We start from the raw sequence: 22,537 nt of genomic DNA on the forward strand, positions 1-22,537 counted from the left end.
ACCTTTCTATGCTGCCTCACGTCTATGTCTGCCATCACTGTTCTGGAGCTGGGAACAGGAACAATCGCCTTCTCCCAATGTCCTGACTGGACCATCGGGCTGTGATGAACGAAGGCTGCTGGATACAATAGATCTAGGCCTTGGGTAACCATCGCAATCTCAGAGCCTATTTTTGTCAGTATTGCAACCATTCTTTCTTTTTAAGACTATACAATGACATTGTCACATAAGTGGCATCACTACAAAGAGATCTCAGATTGTATAAGGGAGGACGCTGTAACAAGCCCAGACCATTTTTTTCTGATATACATATCAACTTTCTTTTAAACCAACACTCTTGAGTGCCACTACTTGATTGTTTGGTCACCTGATTGTTCAAATACAGTACACGCCTATCAATACTGAAGGTAGGCTTATCCAGATTACAATGGTCCACTGAACTTGGCTGGGAAGTGGTTAAAGGGATATTTAGGGGTTTTGGCAATCAAGGCTTTTATCAACTATCAACCATTATGAAGGGAGTTAGAGGTAGTTTCGCTAACCAATGCTAACTAGCGTTAAAGCAATTACTGGAGGTCTATGGTATCTACTAGCATGCTAGCTGTTACCATAGACCTTCAGTCATTGAGTTAATGTTAGTTAACAAGTACACTAACGCTAGTTAGTACCTTACTTCAGACAGCACGCAGAGGCATACAAATGGTATCCACGAGTTCATCTGATTCATGGGGAAGTAGAAGGCTTCATTGCCCAAACCCTGAAGTATCCCTAAACAAAGTCAAACACTGGCTGCCTCCTTTATGTACAATGTCAGCTTCAAGGACACCCTTGCAACAGCAGATACAACTGAATAAATCTGGGAGCAGTTTAACCCGCTGAGTCCTGCCAGGATACTGCACTGTAAATTCAGTTCTGGATTCCGGGACTTGCGAACTGATAAAAGCAGAGTATCGGCAGCCAATCGTATTTGGTTTGTAATTTGAGGCGCCTGTAGACTTAGCTCTTCCTTTGCAATGCTAGTGAACAATCTAAATCTTGTGTATCCAGGAAACTTTTTCTGATGTAGGATGGATATGAGACAGAGAGACTCAGTGCTTTGTCACAACAATACATTGAGGAAGCCCCTCTGTACCAGACAGCAAAAATGAAACATGGTTATAAGGCCCAGTTTTGATTGGATTGAATCACAGATTATTTATTCTCATAAACTGTTTGCTTCGAGCCCTGAATGCTGATTGGCTGAAAGCCGTGGTGTACCACAGGTATGACAAAACATGTATTTGTACTGTTATAATTACGTTGGTAAACAGTTTATAATAGCAATAAGGGAGTTGTGATATATGACCAATATACCACGACTAAGGGCTGTATCCAGGCACTCCGCGTTGTGTTGTGCGTAAGAACAGCCCTATGCCATGGTATATTGGCCATATACCACACCTCATCGGGCCTTATTGCTTAATTATACTTTTTCCAGGTATCCAAGAGCTTGACAAATATTGGCTGATTTTCATGCTGTATAGATATAGAGAGACGGCCTGAGAGCTGGAATAGAGTTAGGGACTCCCTACATCTGCCTGCTTTTACACGGGTAGTACAGTGCTATGCACTGTGTATGTCCCAGTGGTCTCTGTGTCTAAGGAAGCTCAGTCGAAGTCTGTTAATGGCCTGGAGCTGCTGTGAAGGGCTTGGTGAGACTTGGTTTCCCCAGCCTCCTGGCATCATGCAACACAGAGGAAAGCAGGGGAAGACAACGCTCACAGCACTCTGAGGCTCCATGTGATTAATGGCAGTGCTGTGTGTTGTAGTGAGCATCCTCAGAGCAGGTACAGATCAGTCTTCCTGTAAGACAAATCTGACACTGCCCCCCCCCCCCCCCCCCCCCCCCCCCCCCCCAACCTCTCCCAACTGCTCTTTCACCACTATCAAACCCTCAGCTAGTCACAGCCAAGTGCGCCCAGGCATCAGAGCTATAAATCACTGCTAAACAAAGCATGTTTCATTTGTGACGCTCAGGCCTGACATGCACGTTTATTACCTGTTGTAGGAAAACTGCACGAGTCCCCTGTGTCTGTCTCCTGTTTACCTTTGAGAAAATAGCCAAATAAGGGGAAAAACCAAATCCATGAAGAAAAACACAGGAAAGCTTAGATTATAGGGTTTCTATAGAATTCCAGAGACAAAGCCTGGCATTGCTGGATCATTTCACTGGCATTTTATGGTGGAGGATGTGCTTGCAATTTGTTCGACTGCTCTTGCCAAAGTTATTTAGCTAAGGATCTTTTGCACATTTGTAAGACATGAATACCAAATGATCTTTCATGGATTAGAATTGGATAGTCTATGCCTGCTAGAAGTCATAATGCTTAGTTGAAATTGTGTACCTTACATTTTATGGCAACCTTTTATGTTAGAGTGGGTTAATGGAACAAAGGTTTAGTGTATACAGTGAAGAAATGTAAACTTGATATTCTAGTCATTATTCAAATTGAACAAATGCAAGGTATTACATAGAAATGCAGTACGCAGTGTAGAATGTTACAGCTATTTTCCTCTAAAATAACATCACAATACCCTAATTTAAAAAAACATATGCACCTGTTTTGTGGACAATGCTCTATTCTACTATGAATCTATCCCAGAAAATGTAGGACAAAGCAGGCTGTTTATTCTGGGTGCCACACAATCAGTGGCAGGTGAACAGATTGTGCGAGATAATTCAAGTGAAAACGGGTCTTAGATGTTAGATGTGAAAGGATTGGAACAGATTAATTGTTTGAAATGACTCACAACAAAAGCAACACTAATGATTGGGTAGACAGTAATGTCAGTCTTTTTATGAACATGGCATGATTAGATAACATTCATTACGTTTTTATCATATGAGCATAATTATAAGTTTAGACATTAAGCTTTGATACTCTTTATCAAATCCATACTTTCTGATAATACTTTCTCAGATATTTTATACAGTATCACATATCAGTTGCATTGTCCTGGTCTGTGTGGCAGTCTTAGTACAGCAGTACGCTTTAGGGGCCCCGACATCTGGAGAAGATTTAGCTGCTTTAGGCTCAGTTGGCTCAATGCAAGAGTAAAAAGGGTTGTGTCTGTGACGATATAAACTGTGAGGTGCATCTCACTTTCAATAATGTCATGGCACCTTCCTTTGAATGACTAAATTCATGCAGAAATTGCTCCTTCTCGGCTTTCAATATATTTGACTTGCAACCGATTCCTTGTATATAAAATAATTGTGAAATTGAGTATACAATAACAAGATGAGACTCAAAAAGAATGTTATTTTAGTGCCATCTTTAATGAGTTAACAGGTAGTATAAATTGACTTTTTATTTAATCATCTATCTTCCCTTTCTCTGGAGATGCATATTGGGAATAGATAACTGACAACAAGAATCTTGTTCCAGACGAGCTTTTTATATCTGTTATTTACGTTCAGTTTTTGCAGCATTGATTAGGTTGTCCAAATGGGCTATCTGCATTGGGATTTTTAAACTAGACAAAGGTGAGGTGCGAGATAATATCGACTCTCACGGCATTTTTACACAGTTCAATGTTAGGTGTAACGTATGATTAAGTGAAGGCCATTCTAACAGCACTGAACTGTCACTCAATAATACAGCTTACTGTTTATCCTATGTTGGCTTACCTGACAAATAATACCACTGCTTTCAAAATATCAGTCAAAACCCAACACTTTCATTTTTAGGTAGGACTAGTATTCACAAAACCATTGCATAACAATGTATTTTGATTGATCTCAAGTATTTTTCAAACAATTACAGATGGTTTCTTTCAATTGTCATTCATAAATTATAGCCAACAATTCACTAGTGAATCATACTTCACATACATAAGATATTACAAAAATATGTCTCTAATTGTTTCATATAATGGGTAGGACCTCTTGTTTGGTCAGAGTACAACATCACATTATTCCGATTTTTGATCTGTGTTTATTGTAGAGATACTGCTAATGTTACCTGACAACAAAATGCCAGAGTGATTTATTTGGTAGTCATCTTAAGTGATAAATGAAATGATACTTGAAATTAAGGACAAAATGAAAAATGGGAAGAGGAGTTTCATTTCTGACCTTGTTAAATTTTTTATGAGCTCAGTACGAGGGCTGGCACATTTTATAAATGAAGCCTTAGTCTGAATATTTAAGATAATTAAGGAGCTCATATTGTTGCTGGGAATTCTGTACTTCTCCCCGAGAAAGGGTCTAGCCAAAACAAACAGACAATAAGCTGTTTTGTGCTCCTCCACCCTGCGGAGTTCAGAAGCACTGAGCAGTGTGAAGAACAAAGCAGTATGGGCTAGAAAACCAAAGCCCAAGGGTTTAGAAATCCCCAGGGGAGATCATCTACTCATTAAAACAACGTGCTTTACATGCCACCTCAGTCACTCCTAAGAAGAGCACAGATGCAGGTACTAATTACAATAACCTACCTCTATGTATATTGTCAAAGTTACTCCACTAGAAAAAACATGCATGATATACAGTATATACAGTTGAAGTCGGAAGTTTACATATACCTTAGCCAAATACATTTATACTCAGTTTTTCACAATTCCTGACATTTAATCAGAGTAAAAATTCCCTGTCTTAGGTCAGTTAGGATCACCACTTTATTTTAAGAGTGTGAAATGTCAGAATAATAGTAGAGAGAATTATTTATTTCAGATTGTATTTCTTTCATCTCCTTCCCAGTGGGTCAGAAGTTCACATACACTCAATTAGTATTTGGTAGCATTGCATTTAAATTGTTTAACTTGGGCCAAACGTTTTGGGTAGCCTTCCACAAGCTTCCCACAATATGTTGGGTGAATTTTGGCCCATGGTGTAACTGAGTCAGGTTTGTAGGCCTCCTTGCTTGCACACGCTTTTTCAGTTCTGCCCACAAATTTTCTATAGGATTGAAGTCAGGGCTTTGTGATGGCAACTCCAATACCTTGACTTTGTTGTCCTTAAGCCATTTTGCCACAACTTTGGAAGTATCAAGCATACTTCCAAAGTTGTCCATTTAGAAGACCCATTTGCGTCCAAGCTTTAACTTCCTGACTGTTGTCTTGAGATGTTGCTTCAATATATCCACATACTTTTCCTGCCTCATGATGCCATCTATTTTGTGAAGTGCACCAGTCCCTCCTGCAGCAAAGCACCCCCACAACATGATGCTGCCACCCCCGTGCATCACGGTTGGGATGGTGTTCTTCGGCTTACAAGCCTCCCCCTTTTTCCTCCAAACATGACGATGGTCATTATGGCCAAACAGTTCTATTTTTATTTCATCAGACCAGAGGACATTTCTCCAAAAAGTACGATCTTTGTCCCCATGTGCAGTTGCAAACCATAGTCTGTCTTTTTTTATGGCGGTTTTGGAGCAGTGGCTTCTTCCTTGCTGAGCGGTCTTTCAGGTTATGTCGATATTGGACTTGTTTTACTGTGGATATAGATACTTTTGTACCTGTTTCCTCCAGCATCTTCACAAGGTCCTTTGCTGTTGTACTGGGATTGATTTGCACTTTTCGCACCAAAGTATGTTAATCTCTAGGAGACAGAACTTGTCTCCTTCCTGAGCGGTATGACGGCTGCGTGGTCCCATGGTGTTTATACTTGCGTACTATTGTTTGTACAGATGAAAGTGGTACCTTCAGGTGTTTGGAAATTGCTCCCAAGGATGAACCAGACTTGTGGAGGTCTACAATTTTTTGTCTGAAGTCTTGGCTGATTTCTTTTGATTTTCCCATGATGTCAAGGAAAGAGGCACCGAGTTTGAAGTTAGGCCTTGAAATACATCCACAGGTACACCTCCGATTGACTCAAAGATGTCAATTAGCCTATCAGAAGCTTCTAAAGCCATGACATCATTTTATGGACATTTCCAAGCTGTTTAAAGGCACAGTCAACTTAGTGTATGTAAACTTCTGACCCACTGGAATTGTGATACAGTGAATTATAAGTTAAATAATCTGTCTGTAAACCATTGTTGGAAAAATTACTTGTGTCATGCACAAAGTAGATGTCCTAACCGACTTGCCAAAACTATAGTTTGTTTAAAAGAAATTTGTGGAGTGGTTGAAAAAACTAGTTTTAATGACTCCAACCTAAGTGTATGTAAACTTCCGACTTCAACTGTATAACATGTAGAAATACCTGTACTTTGTCTTCAAAGATGGATCGTACTCATTTACTGTGCTCCCTTTTGTGTTCTCCCCTGCCCTGAGGATATTCACCAATTGTACAGAGTAGCAAGGGCTTGTGACTCTTCAACTACGGTACATGACCCTAACCCTCACCCCTAAACTGTTTTCATGGATCTGACAGGATTGGATGGGTGTAAGCAATATGGTGGAACCTCTGTCTAGGCTACCAGAGGACCAGGTGGAACCTAGGGGTTTCGGATAGGGATGTATTTTGGACTGGGTATGAAGGTGGGACTTGTATTTTCGCCCATGGAAGGCGAGACTTTTTAATTCATGAGTGACATGTCTCTTGGTCAACCCACATGGTTATAGATCTTGTTCAGCCTGACCCGTGTGTTGTGGTTGTGTATTCCCCTAGCTATGTGCTACATCTCGTTCCTCTCCCTCAGGGAACTAAGATTACATATCGTAATGAGTCGTTCTCATTACACATGTCATACCTCTACATTAACAGTTGTGTGCTGCTCTACGCTGGGCTTGGTTAGTGTTAATTACAGTTGGTAATGAGAGAACTCATCCAGACTGTGAGACATTGGGTATTTTTAGATGTTCGACAGGGTTATCTAACATTCAACTTACTTACTGCTTTATTCCTTTAGAAATAAACAGAGTGCTTTCACCTGTAGACTTCCTTCCTATGTTTTGTGAAATAATATGTTTGCAGCCAATTACATGCAGTAAGAATGTAAATGTGTTAATGATTATTCTTACTATGAATTCAAGTAATTTCTTTAACAAGCTTTAATACATTTTGGGGGGAGTTCTATATTAGTGTATTGTTACATTCAGACATTACTGTATATACAAGTTCTTACAGTTGCTTTCAAAACAAATTCTGTCAAAATAATTTTTTTAAGTGTTGAACATTTCAAATCAAGTTTCAAGACAATGTATTGTATGTGGTTTGTTGACTGTCTCTGCCCCATGACTGGATTTGGAGAGTGCCCCCATTGAAAAAGCAGAGATTGAAGAGTCAGGGATTGGAGAGGGGCGCTGAGGGCTTTTTAGAGGGGCTGTTTTAATGAGCCTCAGATAAGTGTTATTTCAGAGCTGCATGGCCAGACCAAGGTCTCTGAAAAATGTGTGACACAGGGAACTTTGTGGTGTCCTAATTGACAAAGTAAACATCTATTTCTTTATTCAATATCATATACCAGATCAAACTGGACCCGAATGTACTGTCTGAGGGGTATTTTCTTCAATCCATTTTTTAATTGGAAGGAAAGTCTCTGGAGCTATTTGTGGTATGGTGCAAAGTTGGAAATGCCAGCTGTCTCCCATCAGAGCTCTGATGGAACCAGTTGTTATCTTTTGTGTTATTGCGACTTAATATTCATGCCAAATATATGATTTGATATTAATACATAATTCATGCATATCCATTTTTTTATAGAAATGTAACTTTGTTAACAGACTTTTTTCATACTTCATGATAATATGCTTCCTGTGGAAGAACCGACTGAGTTGAAAGGTGTTGCGTCTACTGCCGTGAGGTAGAGATGAAGGATCTCTTTCCTGAACCTTACATTAAAAGTACTGTAAATCATGTTTATGGGTCATTTTATTGACCAAATAGCGTTTAATCATCAGCTCATGAATACACTAGAGCCACTTTTTATCAGGAAAAGTCATTTTTACTTGATAAGTCATGATGTTTGCCCGTTGAGTGTACAAAACATTAAGAACACTTTCCTAATATTGAGTTGCACTCCCTTTTGAGAATAGAACACTCAATTTGTTGGGGCATGGACTAGAAGGTGTCGAAGGTGTTCTACAGGGATGCTGGCCCATATTGACTCAAATGCTTCCCACAGTCAAGATGGCTGGATGTCCTGTGGGTGGTGGTCCATTATTGATACACACGGGAAACCATTGAGGGTGAAAAGTCTTTACACACACAAACTGGTGTGCCTGCACGTACTACTGTACCATACCCAGTTCAAAGGCAATTAAATAATTTGTCTTGCCCATTCACCCTCTGAATGGCACGTACACAATCCATGTCTCAATTATCTCAAGGCTTAAGAATCATTTAACATGTCTCCTCCCCTTCATCTACACTGATTGAAGTGGATTTAACAGGTGACATCAATAAGGGATCATAGCTTTCACCTGAATTCACCTGGTCAGTCTATGCCATTGAAAGAGCAATATGTTGTACACTCAGTGTATATGAATCACAATAACACAATAAGGAAAACCTCCTAACACCTTCTGTGCCCATGACTGACAGCTGCGGCTGTTCCAGAGAGCCCCTGAGCCAATCCCTGTCAAACAACGCATGCCTGGGATGTCTGCGTCCATCTGGGGTCCTACCCTTCAAATTGCTGTCGCCCCACTCCCTCCCGGCAGAAAGACCAAGGGACAGGAGGAGGCAGAGGGTGTGAAGTCAGGCCTCTCAGGGGCAAGAAGGAAAGCATCCAAAGCCAGCTGGTCTGGCTTTGAAGTACAAAAGAGAGAACGAGTGATACAAAGAAGAAAGACCGAAAGATAAATAGAGGAAACATGAGATATAGAAAGTGAATCCTTGCAGGAAAAAACCTGAAGACCCTTTACAGCAGGTTCTGTGAAGACATTTGTGCAACAACTCAAACAGGTGAGACACGCAGTGACATAGGCCTTTGTGTTACACAAAGGTTGGGGGGTGTCATGAGTGGCATCTTTGTCTTGACTTATGGAAGAGGAAGGTTGGATATGAGAAGTGTTACCCAGGCAAGGAGCATTGATGTGGACTCAACAGTACTATTTAGTAGGTGATGAAAGCAATGATGGGTGAGCAACAGCTCTTTCTACTGAGAGGTCATTCCCCTGAATCTCTTTAATTCACAAACAAACATGGTGATCATAAGATAGTTATATTTATTGTTATGCCTCAATCATGTGTTGAAATGCTGAACTGTGACTTCACACAATGATGTAAATCTTAGTTGATGTGTTAAGGATTTCTAACCTGGTTGATGATATTTATAGAATCAAAGAAAAAACTATTTGAAATTGGTGATATGCATAGTTAAATAAATTGTTATGACATGTTATTGCATGAACACACTGTGAAAGTCTATAGCATGTTATAGCATAAACACACTCTTATAGAGTACATACAAAAATATACAAATCCACTTCCACAAACTTAGTCAATTATGCTGAACAAAAATATGAACACAACATGCAACAATTTCAACGATTGTACAGAGTTACAGTTCAAATAATGAAATCAGTCAATTCAAATAAATTCATCAGGACCTAATCTATGGATTTCACATGACTGGGCAGGGGCACAGCCATGGGTGGGCCTGGGAGGTCATAGGCCCACCCACTTGGAAGCCATACCCACCCACTGGAAGCCAGGCCCAGCCAATTAGAATTTGTTTTTCTCCACTAAAAGGCTTTATTACAGACAGAAATTCTCCTCAGTTTCATCAGCTGTCTGGGTGGCTGGTCTCAGACAATTCCGCAGATGAAGAAGATGGATGTGGAGGTCCTGGGCTGGTCCTGGTCTGCGGTTGTGAGGCTGGTTGAAAGTACTGCCAATTTATCTAAAATGACGTTGGAGGCGGCTTATGATAAAGAAATTAACAAAAATGATCTGCCAACAGTTCTATATGCTTTCTTATCAAGCTGGGGCCGTGGAGAAATACACTTTTTCTTCATTAATATCACCAGTAACTGTGTATATGGTGAGGTTTTCAGGGGTACATGGTGAGGTTTTCAGGGGTACATGGGGAGGTTGACAGGAGTACATGGGGAGGTTGACAGGGGTACATGGGAAGGTTTTCAGGGGTACATGGGGAGGTTGACAGGGGTACATGGGGAGGTTGACAGGGGTACATGGGTAGGTTTTCATGGGTACATGGGGAGGTTTTCAGTGGGCCGGGGCTAACAAGTGTTTGTGAAACAGATCTACAGAATATGCCTCGCCATGGCAGGACCATTTTTGCAGATGGCTTGTGCTTTGTCAGGACCAAAGTGGAGCTACAGAAACGGATTAATAAACCCACTAAAATCAATGATAGTACAGCCATAGGAACAATCTAATGTGGGATTAAGGAGAGCTTAATTTGAAGGATTCATTACTGTGACACAGTTGCTGGATTTTGGAGATCGAACATGCCTGGGATGTAACTCTGTGTCTGTAGAGGCAGGTCTACTGTGTAGTGTACACACCCTGTTTCCATGCAGTCACTTGGTGCTGCTCACTTGTGCTCCTAACACACACACTAGTCTGACATAAGGCCAGTATTTTCCTGATTCCTGTATACAGTCATTTTAAAGAAGAGCAAGAATTTGATACCCCAAATACATTGAGGGTTGTTCATCTAATGAGTTATAGCAATGGACATCCAAATGTTATTATTATTATTTTAACCTCATGGGTAACACTTTATAACATTCATGAATAGTCTTCAATAAACTATACTAAATATATAAACTATGAATATCCTAACTTACTAATAAATAAGAACTTAATTATTTGTAACTTGTAATCATGTATAAAGGTTTTATAAACATTGAATAATTCATAATGGCTTATGAAACTGATGCTAGTATTAACCAGCTCATAACAGTGTGTGCAGACTGTGCACATTGATGAAAATAGTGCCAGATCATTTATTTATTTTATAGGTGTTTCCTAAACCCATTCTGGTAAGGTGCAAATGCAAAATCTCATCACAAATTGTCAAGTTACAATAGCGTTACTTTATTTCCACATGCACCTGTTCCTTTAAATCCTGGTAAAAACAATGTGAGCCCCGCACCACTCCTCTTCCTCAGATCCTGCACTTACACGTGACTTTGCCACATGCCAGCTATTCAGATCCCACCTCCCTTCTGTAATTGGTTACTGACCAGCCGCTGAGTATTTCAATTGGATCAGAAACATGTCCTTTCAAAATCAATGTTCCCGAGTTGCTGTTGTCTTTGAGACATATGACGTCAATCGTAGGGAGTGAAGTGAAAGAAGCCAACAATCATAATTAGAATAATTTTTTACATTTTATTTTATTGCTGAGATTTCAATTTATATCGTCATTTGAATTAATTTGAGTACAGTTGCTGCCACATTTACACTGTCAAACACTTACAATGTAAGATAGCCTACATTGTTGTATTACACTTCCTATGTCTCACTAACTTACTTGCCTGTAGCTCAAGACACAGATGTAGCAGATTTAAAACTTGACACTGGAATACAAGGGCAGGGGTGCTATGTTGACACCAAGACTTCCAATTGTCATGTAGCAAGAATGCAATTACTATGTTATTATCATTGTAAATTTGATACAAACCATATAAAGTTTACCAAACTGTAAATAGCATACATAGGGTCGGCCTACTTGAGTAACATAGAGCACATCTTACTAATCATGTCATCAGATAGCCTATATCATGCCTTCGCGCACTGTCATTTTGACATTCTATTTCACTGTAAAAGTCACATTTATCGAGGTATATAGGTAGCCTACGATGAAAGTTAAACAAGTTTGGGTATAGTTTTTGTAACGATAGACATGAGCGGGAGGAGGTTGATTTCTAACTCGTCTGGTGTTCGTCAGATAAGGGGAGGAGTCTCACTGACAAGAAACTGGCTCTACTGAGTTTGGCTGCTCCCTAAAATAGCAGTTGTGTGTAAATGTGACTGAAATTACGTTAATGTTCCACGCACACGGTATCCATTGGAGGCTCTGATATAGAGTATCTATATTCAGCGAGGGACTTGAGAGACAAGGTGAGTAATAAAAATAGCAACAATATTCCACTCGTGTGAGAGAGAAAGCGCAAGAGGGAGACGTAGAGTGAAAAGCCATCCCATACTGTAGCGCTATTATATTATGTCAGTTTCTGTGTCTATGCTGGATAAAAACATTTTTATTTGTATGCCTATGAAAAGGCTACAGTTATTTAATAATCATATCGATCGTATGAACCTGCGTCTTTGTACTTGTTGACCCAATCGACTAAGTGAAGAGTTCCGCTATCTTTATCTTATTTAATTTGATCGTTTACGGTTAATTTGATAAACTTTTTCGGAGTCTGTCATTTTAAGGATATTTTTTTAGAATAATTGCTTTTATCAATCGTCTTGAATTACTAATGGCTATGACTTTACTGGAACTAAGTTACAGTGGCTACAATAAGCTATCATAGAGCGCGCAATATCATTTGACAGTCAGTGTCGGGACTTCTCATACAACGGGAGGCATACCTTTGCTAATTCAATTTAACTTTGTTTTGTATTACCGACATTAAACATGTATTTTACATTCACATAAATGCCATCACATCATCACTATAGTCTACATGCTATCAAACGACTGTTTGGCTTTTGAATACATGGATTGCTTTGAAATCCATTATAATTTTCTGTGCGTACTTTAATTGCTTGACGTACACTATAATGGCCAGCTGATTTAGATGTCTGAACCACTAAAGATTGTGAGATTAAAAGTAAGGATATTGCCTATATCCATTCCATAGGCTTCTTGCTGTCACTGTAAACTCGAATGCATTTTCTTGGTTGTGGACCTGTAGATTTTCTTATTTTAATAGGTGACACAATACCAACTAGTAGCCTAAGCATGCAATGACATTGTTATAATCAAAGAGTATCCACGTTGAAAGTGTCAGTTTATTAGTAATATGCTTTGTATTGAACTCCTGAAATGTATATGGTTCTGGTCAGCTAATGGCCACTTTGCATTTCCACCTCTGCTGTGGAGAAATTTATGTTTTCCACCATTGTCTCTCTACTCTCCTGATATTGATTGCACGATTAAGGTGAAAATCTATGTTGTGTAGGATACACGTAATCTGAATGTAGGTTTTGTCACTCACTCCTGGCTGAATTAAGCTTCCTCTAAGTGAAGAATAAACTAAATTATACAGCAACACTCCACAATGGAATTAGTCCCTGCACCTGTTTGTAGGTTTTAATATCTAATTACAAGCTTGATGGGAGGCAGTCAGGTCATGGGGAATAGTTAGGAGAATGACCTCAACATGTGTGTCTGCTCTCCTGACAGATTTTTAACAGGTAGGAAGGAGGCATTGATTTGTTTTGATAATTTATCTGCCATTGAAAATGACCATAAATAGTTACCAGTAAGTGAACGTTCAACATTATAATAAATTACACTCTGCTCATCATATTTGTTAAGTCCACGTGCCATATTGCACCTGTCAGTGTAAATTGAGATTTTTTTGTTTGTACCAATTGTGCATTTTGAACTTGTTAATGAAACATATTGTTTTGTAAACTCACAAACTGAGAAAGTAAAATAATAAACCTTAGTGTAGTAGATAATTAACTGTCTCAGTCAGCTTAAGGACAAACGTTTATGGCGTCTTCACTTAACCCCATTGTTTATAAATCCAGATGAAGGTAAAGAGTGTGTTTGGCCGAGACTGACTGATAAATGTCTAACGTTCCCTATGGTCTCCCCAACCATGAGGTATTCCTGGCTTGGCACTAAATGAAAATAGCAACGTTTTTCAGGGACAGCCGTCTTGGCAGCAATATAAAGGCATATCTTTGTGTATTTTTATTGAGTATCTATTTTGGTCCCCTCTGGAGGAGCCTCCCCCCCCCCGTTGCATTTACATTACTTCCCCAGCAGACCGATAGTAACTATTAATGCAGCAGAGCAAAGCACCCTCCAATCCGCCGACGTTAGGTTCTGAGACGCCCAAGGCTTAACCAATAATGAGGCCCTGTTGCTCCTGATGCACTTCATGTGACCTCTTATGTCTAGGGTGTGGATGAGTTACATATAGCAAGTCAGACAGCTTCCACCCAAGTTGAAGTAGAGTAAACTTATTTAAGAACATGCAATATGCTACTGCAATCACCCATATCACCCATAACCACCCATTACTTGTCTGTAATAGTCTACTGCAACATGAGCTGCATTTTTACGCTCTAGTGTTATGTCAGTAGAACAAGTTATCAAATGAATTTGACCTTTACCAGGTCAAATAAATAAACTTTTACCACATTACATCATGGGTGTGTATAGGCCTAAATGTCTCTTTATAAATTGATAGATGTGTAAATACAGCCTTTGGTTTGAGTGGAGAAAGTTGACCCAGGTAAAAGGGATAAGTTCTGAGGTGGTGATTGGTGCGATAAGTGTGGGCCTGGAGGGTCTCCCACAACACTCCTCTTCATAGCACCAGAATATCACAGTCTGATCTCAGCTCCTTCCAGGAGACACAGGAGAAATGTGGAGTGTGTGGGCGAGTCTGATCTGCAATTAATGCTGGTTGTCAGAAAAAGAATGCTGCCGTTGACACCATGCCTCTGAATCACTGAGCAAAACACTTTCTCTCCTCTCCCCCTCCCAGGACATTTTTCCCAAGGAGGAGAAATCTGCAGGAAGCTTAACGCGAGTGAGGGAAGCATTGAAGGCTAAAAGAAGAGACAGACAGACAGACAGGAGCTGGATATTCTTGGTCCGATAAAGAGGTTATCACTGCTTTGATAGTTGGGTGAGCCACACGTTCTTTTCCCCCTTTTTCTTGTTTACCTGTTTATTTACTCTGCTGTTTATTTATGTTTGATATACTTACTTTTGATTGTAATTGACATGTATCTCCATTCATGTTTCATGTTTCATGTGGTCCTTTTGGTTAATCTCTTTATATACGTTGGGGGGAAATCATTAAAACCATCTGGTTACATGAGAGTTTTAGCTATACATGGATTTTGTAGTGTTCACCATGTTACATCAGTGTACTGTAGGCACAGCACTTCCCCTACAGTACACTGGAGAGTTGAACTGTGTCAACTGCAGCTGGCTCACAGGCACAGATTTATAGCAAATGACATAGCCTTTGTTTGAGAGTTCTACAAGACTAGCTAAATGTTTGTTAAAAAGAACCAGTAGCTAACATGATGAGCTATTTTCATCTTCTTTAGATAGATTGATAAAATAACAAAGAAGACAAGCAAAGAAGAAAGGTTGTGTATTACACAACCTCGAGACAAAAAAACAAGTATCTGCAAAGGTCATGATATTAACTTTTTTTCATCAAAGTATGTGTGTATATTAGTAGCTGTTTCACTGTTTCTCTCTCATTATTCCCTAGTGTGACTGTGACCTGATGTAGTAAGTCCTCTCTTCTTCTCAATGTTAGGTGTGAGGGCACTTTGGCTATTACGTTAAAGATATTTCTCAGTTCAACAACGGGGAGAAACTACTCTTGTTCTCTATGTCCACTTTGCTTCGTTTTTTTTGTTACAAAGCTCTTTGCACATGCTCTCTGCAACATGATTCATTGTTTTTTGGAGCTCCATCATCAAACTGGAGATTCCAGCATTCTCCCGTGAGACCTGGAGGCAGGATGCAGAATCTTGAGCCCTGCAGATAATGTTTTAGGCCATATTTTGCTTGTGTATTCACTAGACTCTCAGTTCTAAAGGAAAGCCTTCTAAGTACCTTTAATAAATAAAAGGGTATAAATGAAGTTCTTCTATCCCAGAATGACCAAACCATGAATCGCTGTGTAACCCAGAGGAATGCGCAGTGTCCTAGCAGGGTTACCCAACCCCACAATCCGACCCAACAGAGAGCTGAGCTCCAAACCCAGAAACCCCTGGCTGCCTCCTGTCTCACCACCAGGCCACAGAGCCTCACCTTTGATGCTAAATGCGTTAGTTACCCCAGGATACCAGCCAGTGACATGTTTGACAAACATACAAAATCATAATTTAAAATGTGTATCAAAATATTTGCTCCTTGTTAGTTTTTTTCTCTCCTTCAATCTCACAAAACTGAGTCTGTGTTATTGTGCAAATACGTTTCTGTGGAGTGTGCCAAATCAAACTGTCTATCATGTTTTAATGCAGCACAGTTATAACTTTATTAGGCAGGCCCTTAACGTGCTGTGATGATGAATTCCAAACCTTTAGCCTGGGGATCAGGGACCAGCCCTGGCACAGGCTAGTATACCACATATACACTTCATAAATGTGGCTTACTTTCCTACATGGCAGTGTGGTTTTCAAGTTAATGTAATTATAATATTTATCAAATCATATTCAAACACTTATTATGCAGAATTCATATATTTTTAAAGAAAAGGCTCATATATATATATATATATATATATATATATGTATGTGACACACACAAACACACAGTACCAGTCAAAATTTTGGACACACCTACTCATTCAAGGGTTTTTCTATATATTTTTTCCTACATTGTAGAATAATAGTGAAGACATCAAAACTATGAAATAACACATATGGAATCATGTAGTAAACATTTTTTTTTAAATAAATCAAAATATATTTGAGATTCTTCAAAGTAGCCACCCTTTGCCTTGATGACAGCTTACACACTCTTGGAATTCTCTCAACCAACTTTACCTGAAATGCTTTTCCAACAGTCTTGAAGGAGGTCCCACATATGCTGAGCACTTGTTGGCTGCTTTTCCTTCACTCTGCGGTCCAACTCATCCCAAACCATCTCAATTGGGTTGAGGTCGGGTGATTGTGGAGACCAGGTCATCTGATGCAGCACTCCATCACTCTTCTTCTTCACCTGGCCTCCACAATCACCCGACCTCAACACAATTGAGATGTTTTTTTGTCTGGTACTGTATATATACATTTACAGTTGAAGTCGGAAGTTTACATAGCCTTAGGTTGGAGTCATTAAAACTTGTTTTTCAACCACTCCACACATTTCTTGTTAACAAACTATAGTTTTGGCAAGTCGGTTAGGACATCTACATTGTGCATGACACAATTAATTTTTTCAACAATTGTTTACAGACATATTATTTCACTTATAATTTACTGTACATACACTAAGTTGACTGTGCCTTTAAACAACTTGGAAATGTCCATAAAATGATGAGACATCAGACAAAAAATTGTAGACCTCCACAAGTCTGTTTCATCCTTTGGAGCAATTTCCAAACGCCTGAAGGTACCACATTCATCTGTACAAACAATGGTATGCAAGTTTAAACAACCATGGGATTACGCAGCCGTCGTACCGCTCAGGAAGACGACGTGTTCTGTCTCCGAGAGATGAACGTACTTTGGTGCGAGAAGTGCAAATCAATCCCAGAACAACAGCAAAGGACCTTGTGAAGATGCTGGAGGAAACAGGTACAAAAGTATCTATATCCACAGTAAAACGAGTCCTATATTGACATAACCTGAAAGGCCACTCAGCAAGGAAGAAGCCACTGCTCCAAAACCGCCATAAAAAAGACAGACTATGGTTTGCAACTGCATGTCGGGACAAAGATCATACTTTTTGGAGAAATGTCCTCTGGTCTGATGAAACAAAAATAGAACTGTTTGGCCATAATGACCATCGTTATGTTTGGAGGAGAAATGGGGAGGCTTGTAAGTCAAAAAACACCATCCCAACCATGAAGAACGGGGGTGGCAGCATCATGTTGTGGGGGTGCTTTGCTGCAGGAGGGACTGGTGCACTTCACAAAATAGATGGCATCATGAGGATGGACAATTATGTGGATATATTGAAGCAACATCTGACGACATCAGTTAGGAAGTTAAAGCTTGGTCGCAAACATTTGACCCAAGTTAAACAAAATAAAGGCAATGCTACCAAATACTAATTGAGTGTATGTAAACTTCTGACCCACTGGGAATGTGATGAAAGAAATAAAAGCTGAAATAGATAATTCTCTCAACTATTATTCTGACATTTCACATTCTTAAAATAAAGTGGTTATCCTAACTGACCTAAGACAGGGAATTTTTACTATAATTAAATATCAGGAATTGTGAAAGACTGACTTTAAATGTAATTGACTAAGGTGTATGTAAACTTCCGACTTCAACTGCATATACTAATAATGTACAGTGGTGCGACCCAGGATTAATGTGTACTTGGAAAAGCAAATGGAAAAAACACCATTATTTCCTATAGGCCCATATTTTCTTATCACATCTGCCTGTCATGTCACTGTAGTATATCAGCAAGACAACTCTGTTGACAATTAGCCCCCTATCATTCTGACCTGGATATCAATATCCTGAACTACAGTGGCATATAAACCTCTGATGGCCAGAAACACTGTTTCTAACAGAGAAGCACTAATGAACCACTCACTAACGTACTGTTTGTCTAAGGGAGCAGCTAACAGTGACCTTTCAACTGCCCTGCCCTTGGCTGTGACCTCTGGTAGTAAGCAGCCCCATACGGCCCACTCAGCACATGTGCTGCTGAGCAGGGCAGAGCGGCTTAAGGATCGACATCCTCTTCCTGTCTTCTTTGCCCTTCCCCTGCGAGCCCTCAGTCAGACGGAGGTGTCCTTACCCCTCAGCTTTCTCTGGCCATACTGGAGAATCAGCAGTAAGATCCTAAACCAAAGTGGCAGCCTCAATCTGCAGTTAATCCTCTTTCACAACTATCATCCCTGTCTCTTTCTCCCCCTCCCCTGTATAAGTGGCCCACACAGGGTTAAGAGTGCAAGTCAACTTTGAATGTATATTTGTATTTTTTAAGTAAACACTAGAGAAAGTTTGCATAGTGTAAGTTGAGTTAAGGTTTTATAATAACCTTACCCTTTTAAAGCTATTAATCATCACAATGATATATTTGAGAGTTTTAAGTACATTCTGATCCATGTGTCTCTCTATACTGTATTGATTTGGACTGTCTCCTGTAGGCTGGTTTTTCAAAGCATTCTATTCTGATGACAGAAAATCCTACCTCTGATAAGAGCGCTAATATTTGCTTAATTTCATAATTTTCCATCAGTTTGCCCTTTTAAAGTCTCAGCAGTAGCAGAAATAACTTCTTCTCCAAAGCCAAATTGACACAGGCCATATTTTGATTCCCCATGTACAGTAAATCTACGAGCTTCGCTTCTACAAAGCATTGTGTTGGAATGGCTTATGTGAAATGGCCTATGTGAAATTGACTAGAGCTGTTTTCGTGTTGAGTCATGTTGGATCAACAGTGCACTCCTATCTTTAGACGTATTTATTTCTGAGTGTTTTTTTGACAGGCTATCTACAGATGAAAAGAAAGCCAATGCAGTGCCACTATGGTACACATGATAAACAAACCAGAGGGCTAAACTGACATTGTGTCATAGAAAGAAATTACTGGCCATGTATCATGTGACACACTTAACTTTCAGGTGTTACTTAATTGGAGTAGGACAAGAACCACACAATTAAGTTTAATCTATTCACCACTCCCAAGTCATGTGACTTGACTTGAGTTATAATGGGGTGGCAGGGTAGCCTAGTGGTTAGAGCGGTGGCCTAGCAACCGGAAGGCTGCAAGTTCAAACCCCTGTTCTGCCCCTGAACAGGTGATTAACTTGTTCACTGTTCCAAGACTGTCATTGAAAATAAGAATTTGTTCTTAACTGACTTGCCTAGTTGAATAAAGGTAAAATAATAAAAAAATACGGAGGACTGACAGCAGATATAAAGTGAAAAGACAGAAGTTTTAGATGCATGCTTCTCTAGCTGCAGTGTGGCTTCTGGGGTTAATCTGTGAAAATCGGTGGAGCTTCTGCTGGCTTTGACCAGAGTCACACTGCAGCTGTGAGACGTCTGGTCTCTCATTCTATAATATTGATATGTTATCAAAAATTAGGGTTACTTGCGTAACCCAAGTTATATTAGATCAGTGGTTCCCAAACTTTTTATAGTTCTGTACCCCTTCAAACTTTCAACTTCCAGCTGCATACCCCCTCTAGCACCAGGGTCAGCACACTCTCAAATTATGTTTTTTGCCATCATTGTGAGCCGGCCACACACACAATACAATACATTCGTTAAACATAAGAATGAGTGTGAGTTTTTGTCACAACCCGGCTCGTGGGAAGTGACAAAGAGCTCTTATAGGACCAGGGTACAAATAATAATATAATAATCAATAATTTTGCTCTTTAGTTAGCCATCTTACATATTAAACTTTATTTGTTAATCGAACATTGTGAATAACTCACCACAGGTTAATGAAAAGGGTGTGCTTGATAGGATGCACATAACTCTGCAATGTTGGGTTGTATTGGAGAGAGTCTCAGTCTTAAATCATTTTCCACACACAGTCTGTGCCAGTATTTAGTTTTCATGCTAGTGAGGGCTGAGAATCCACTCTCACATACAGTTGAAGTCAGAAGCTTACATACACTTAGGTTGGAGTCATTAAAACTCATTTTTCAACCACTCACAAATTTCTTGTTAACAAACTATAGTTTGGGCAAGTTGGTTAGGACATCTGACACAAGTAATTTTTCCAACAATTGTTTACAGACAGATTATTTCACTTATAATTCACTGTATCACAATTCCAGTAGGTCAGAAGTTTACATACACTAAGTTGACTATGCCTTTAAACGGCTTGGAAAGTTCCATAAAATTATGTCATAGCTTTAGAAGCTTCTGATAGGCTAATTGACATAATTTGAGTCAATTGGAGGTGTACCTGTGGATGTATTTCAAGGCCTACCTTCAAACTCAGTGCCTCTTTGCTTGACATCATGGGAAAATCAAAAGATATCAGTCAAGACCTCAGAAAAAAATGTAGACCTCCACAAGTCTGGTTCATCATTGGGAGCAATTTCCAAACGCCTGAAGGTACCACATTCATCTGTACAAACAATAGTATGCAAGTTTAAAAAACCATGGGATCACGTAGCCGTCGTACTGCTCAGGAAGGAGACGCATTCTGTCTCCTAGAGATGAACATACTTTGGTGCGAGAAGTGCAAATCAATCCCAGAACAACAGCAAAGGACCTTGTGAAGATGCTGGAGGAAACAGGTACAAAAGTTTCCATTGCCACAGTAAGATGAGTCCTATATTGACAAAACCTGAAAGGCCACTCAGCGAGGAAGAAGCCACTGCTCCAAAACCGCCATAAAAAAGACAGACTATAGTTTGAAAAGCACGTGGGGACAAAGATCGTACTTTTTGGAGAAATGTCCTCTGACTAACTCCTATGACTAATTGGGAATGGGACGCAAGCGTAGGATTGATCACCCTGTCGCTGGCCGCCTTTGGGGAGGGTGTATAGTGTGAAAGGCCGAAACACCCTAGGAACCAAAGGTACACTACTGACGATGCGCTCCCCAAATTTCACCAGGCTCACTGTTCATGAACTCTTGGAAGTGCTTGCACAAAGGATAGTAATATCTCATCCTGTGTTCTTGGAATCTGGTCTGATGAAACAAAAATAGAACTGTTTGGCCATAATGACCATCGTTATGTTTGGAGGAGATAGGGGGAGGCTTGCAAGTCAAAGAACACCATCCCAACCATGAAGAACGGGGGTTACAGCATCATGTTGTCAGGGGTGCTTTGCTGCAGGAGGGACTGGTGCACTTCACAAAATAAATGGCATCATGAGGATGGACAATTATGTGGATATATTGAAGCAACATCTGATGACATCAGGAAGTTAAAGCTTGGTCGCAAATGTGTCTTCCAAATGGACAATGACCCCAAGCATACTTCCAAAGTTGTGGCAAAATGGCTTAAGGACAACAAAGTCAAGGTATTGGAGTGGCCATCACAAAGGCCTGACTTCAATCCTATTGAACATTTGTGGGCAGAACTGAAAAAGCGTGTGCGAGCAAGGAGGCCTACAAACCTGACTCAGTTACACTAGCTCTGTCAGCAGGAATGGGCCAAAATTCACCCAACTTATTGTGGGAAGCTTGTGGAAGGCTACCTGAAACTTTTGACCCAAGTTAAACAATTTAAAGGCAATGCTACCAAATACTAATTGAGTGTATGTCAACTTTTGACCCACTGGGAATGTGATGAAAGAAATAAAAGTTTGAATAAATCATTCTCTCTACTATTATTCTGACATTTCATATAATAAAGTGGTGATCCTAACTGACCTAAGACAGGGACTTTTTATTAGGATTACATGTCAGGAATTGTGAAAAACTGAGTTGAAATGTATTTGGCTAAGGTGTATGTAAACTTCCGACTTCAACTGTAGGTGTGTGGTTGCAAAGCGCATCAGTGTCTTAACAGTGCGATTTGCAAAGACAGGGTACTCTGAGCACAGCCCAATCCAGAAATCTGTCAGTGGCTTCTGATTAAATTAAATTTTCACAGAACCGCTTGTTGCAATTTCGATGAGGCTCTCTTGTTCCTGTATCGGTAAGTGGACTGGAGGCAGGGCATGAAAGGGATAACGAATCCAGTTGTTTGTGTCATCTGTTTCGGGAAAGTACCTGCGTAATTGCGCACCCAACTCACTCAGGTGCTTCACATTTGACATTGTCCTTAAGCTTGAGTTCTTTTGCACACAAAAAAATCATACAATGATGGAAAGACC

General features: G+C 39.9%; 1 protein-coding gene across 6 annotated transcripts in view; it reads left to right on the forward strand.

The window, feature by feature from the left end:
- The first annotated feature begins 8,584 nt into the window (after window positions 1–8,584).
- LOC139371749 (myocyte-specific enhancer factor 2A-like) overlaps window positions 8,585–22,537 on the forward strand; it is a 92,296-nt gene continuing 78,343 nt past the window's right edge. For 2 of the 6 annotated variants that reach the window (XM_071111959.1, XM_071111960.1), the window contains exons 1-2: window positions 11,774–11,962; window positions 14,578–14,721. The gene's annotated coding sequence lies outside the window, so the exon portion shown is untranslated. Of the gene's footprint in view, window positions 8,831–11,773; window positions 11,963–14,577; window positions 14,722–22,537 lie in introns of those variants that run through there. The other 4 variants (XM_071111958.1, XM_071111962.1, XM_071111961.1 and 1 more) reach the window with 3 other exon arrangements.

The sequence above is a fragment of the Oncorhynchus clarkii genome, chromosome 2 (assembly GCF_045791955.1).
Source record: "Oncorhynchus clarkii lewisi isolate Uvic-CL-2024 chromosome 2, UVic_Ocla_1.0, whole genome shotgun sequence".
NCBI lineage: Eukaryota > Metazoa > Chordata > Actinopteri > Salmoniformes > Salmonidae > Oncorhynchus > Oncorhynchus clarkii.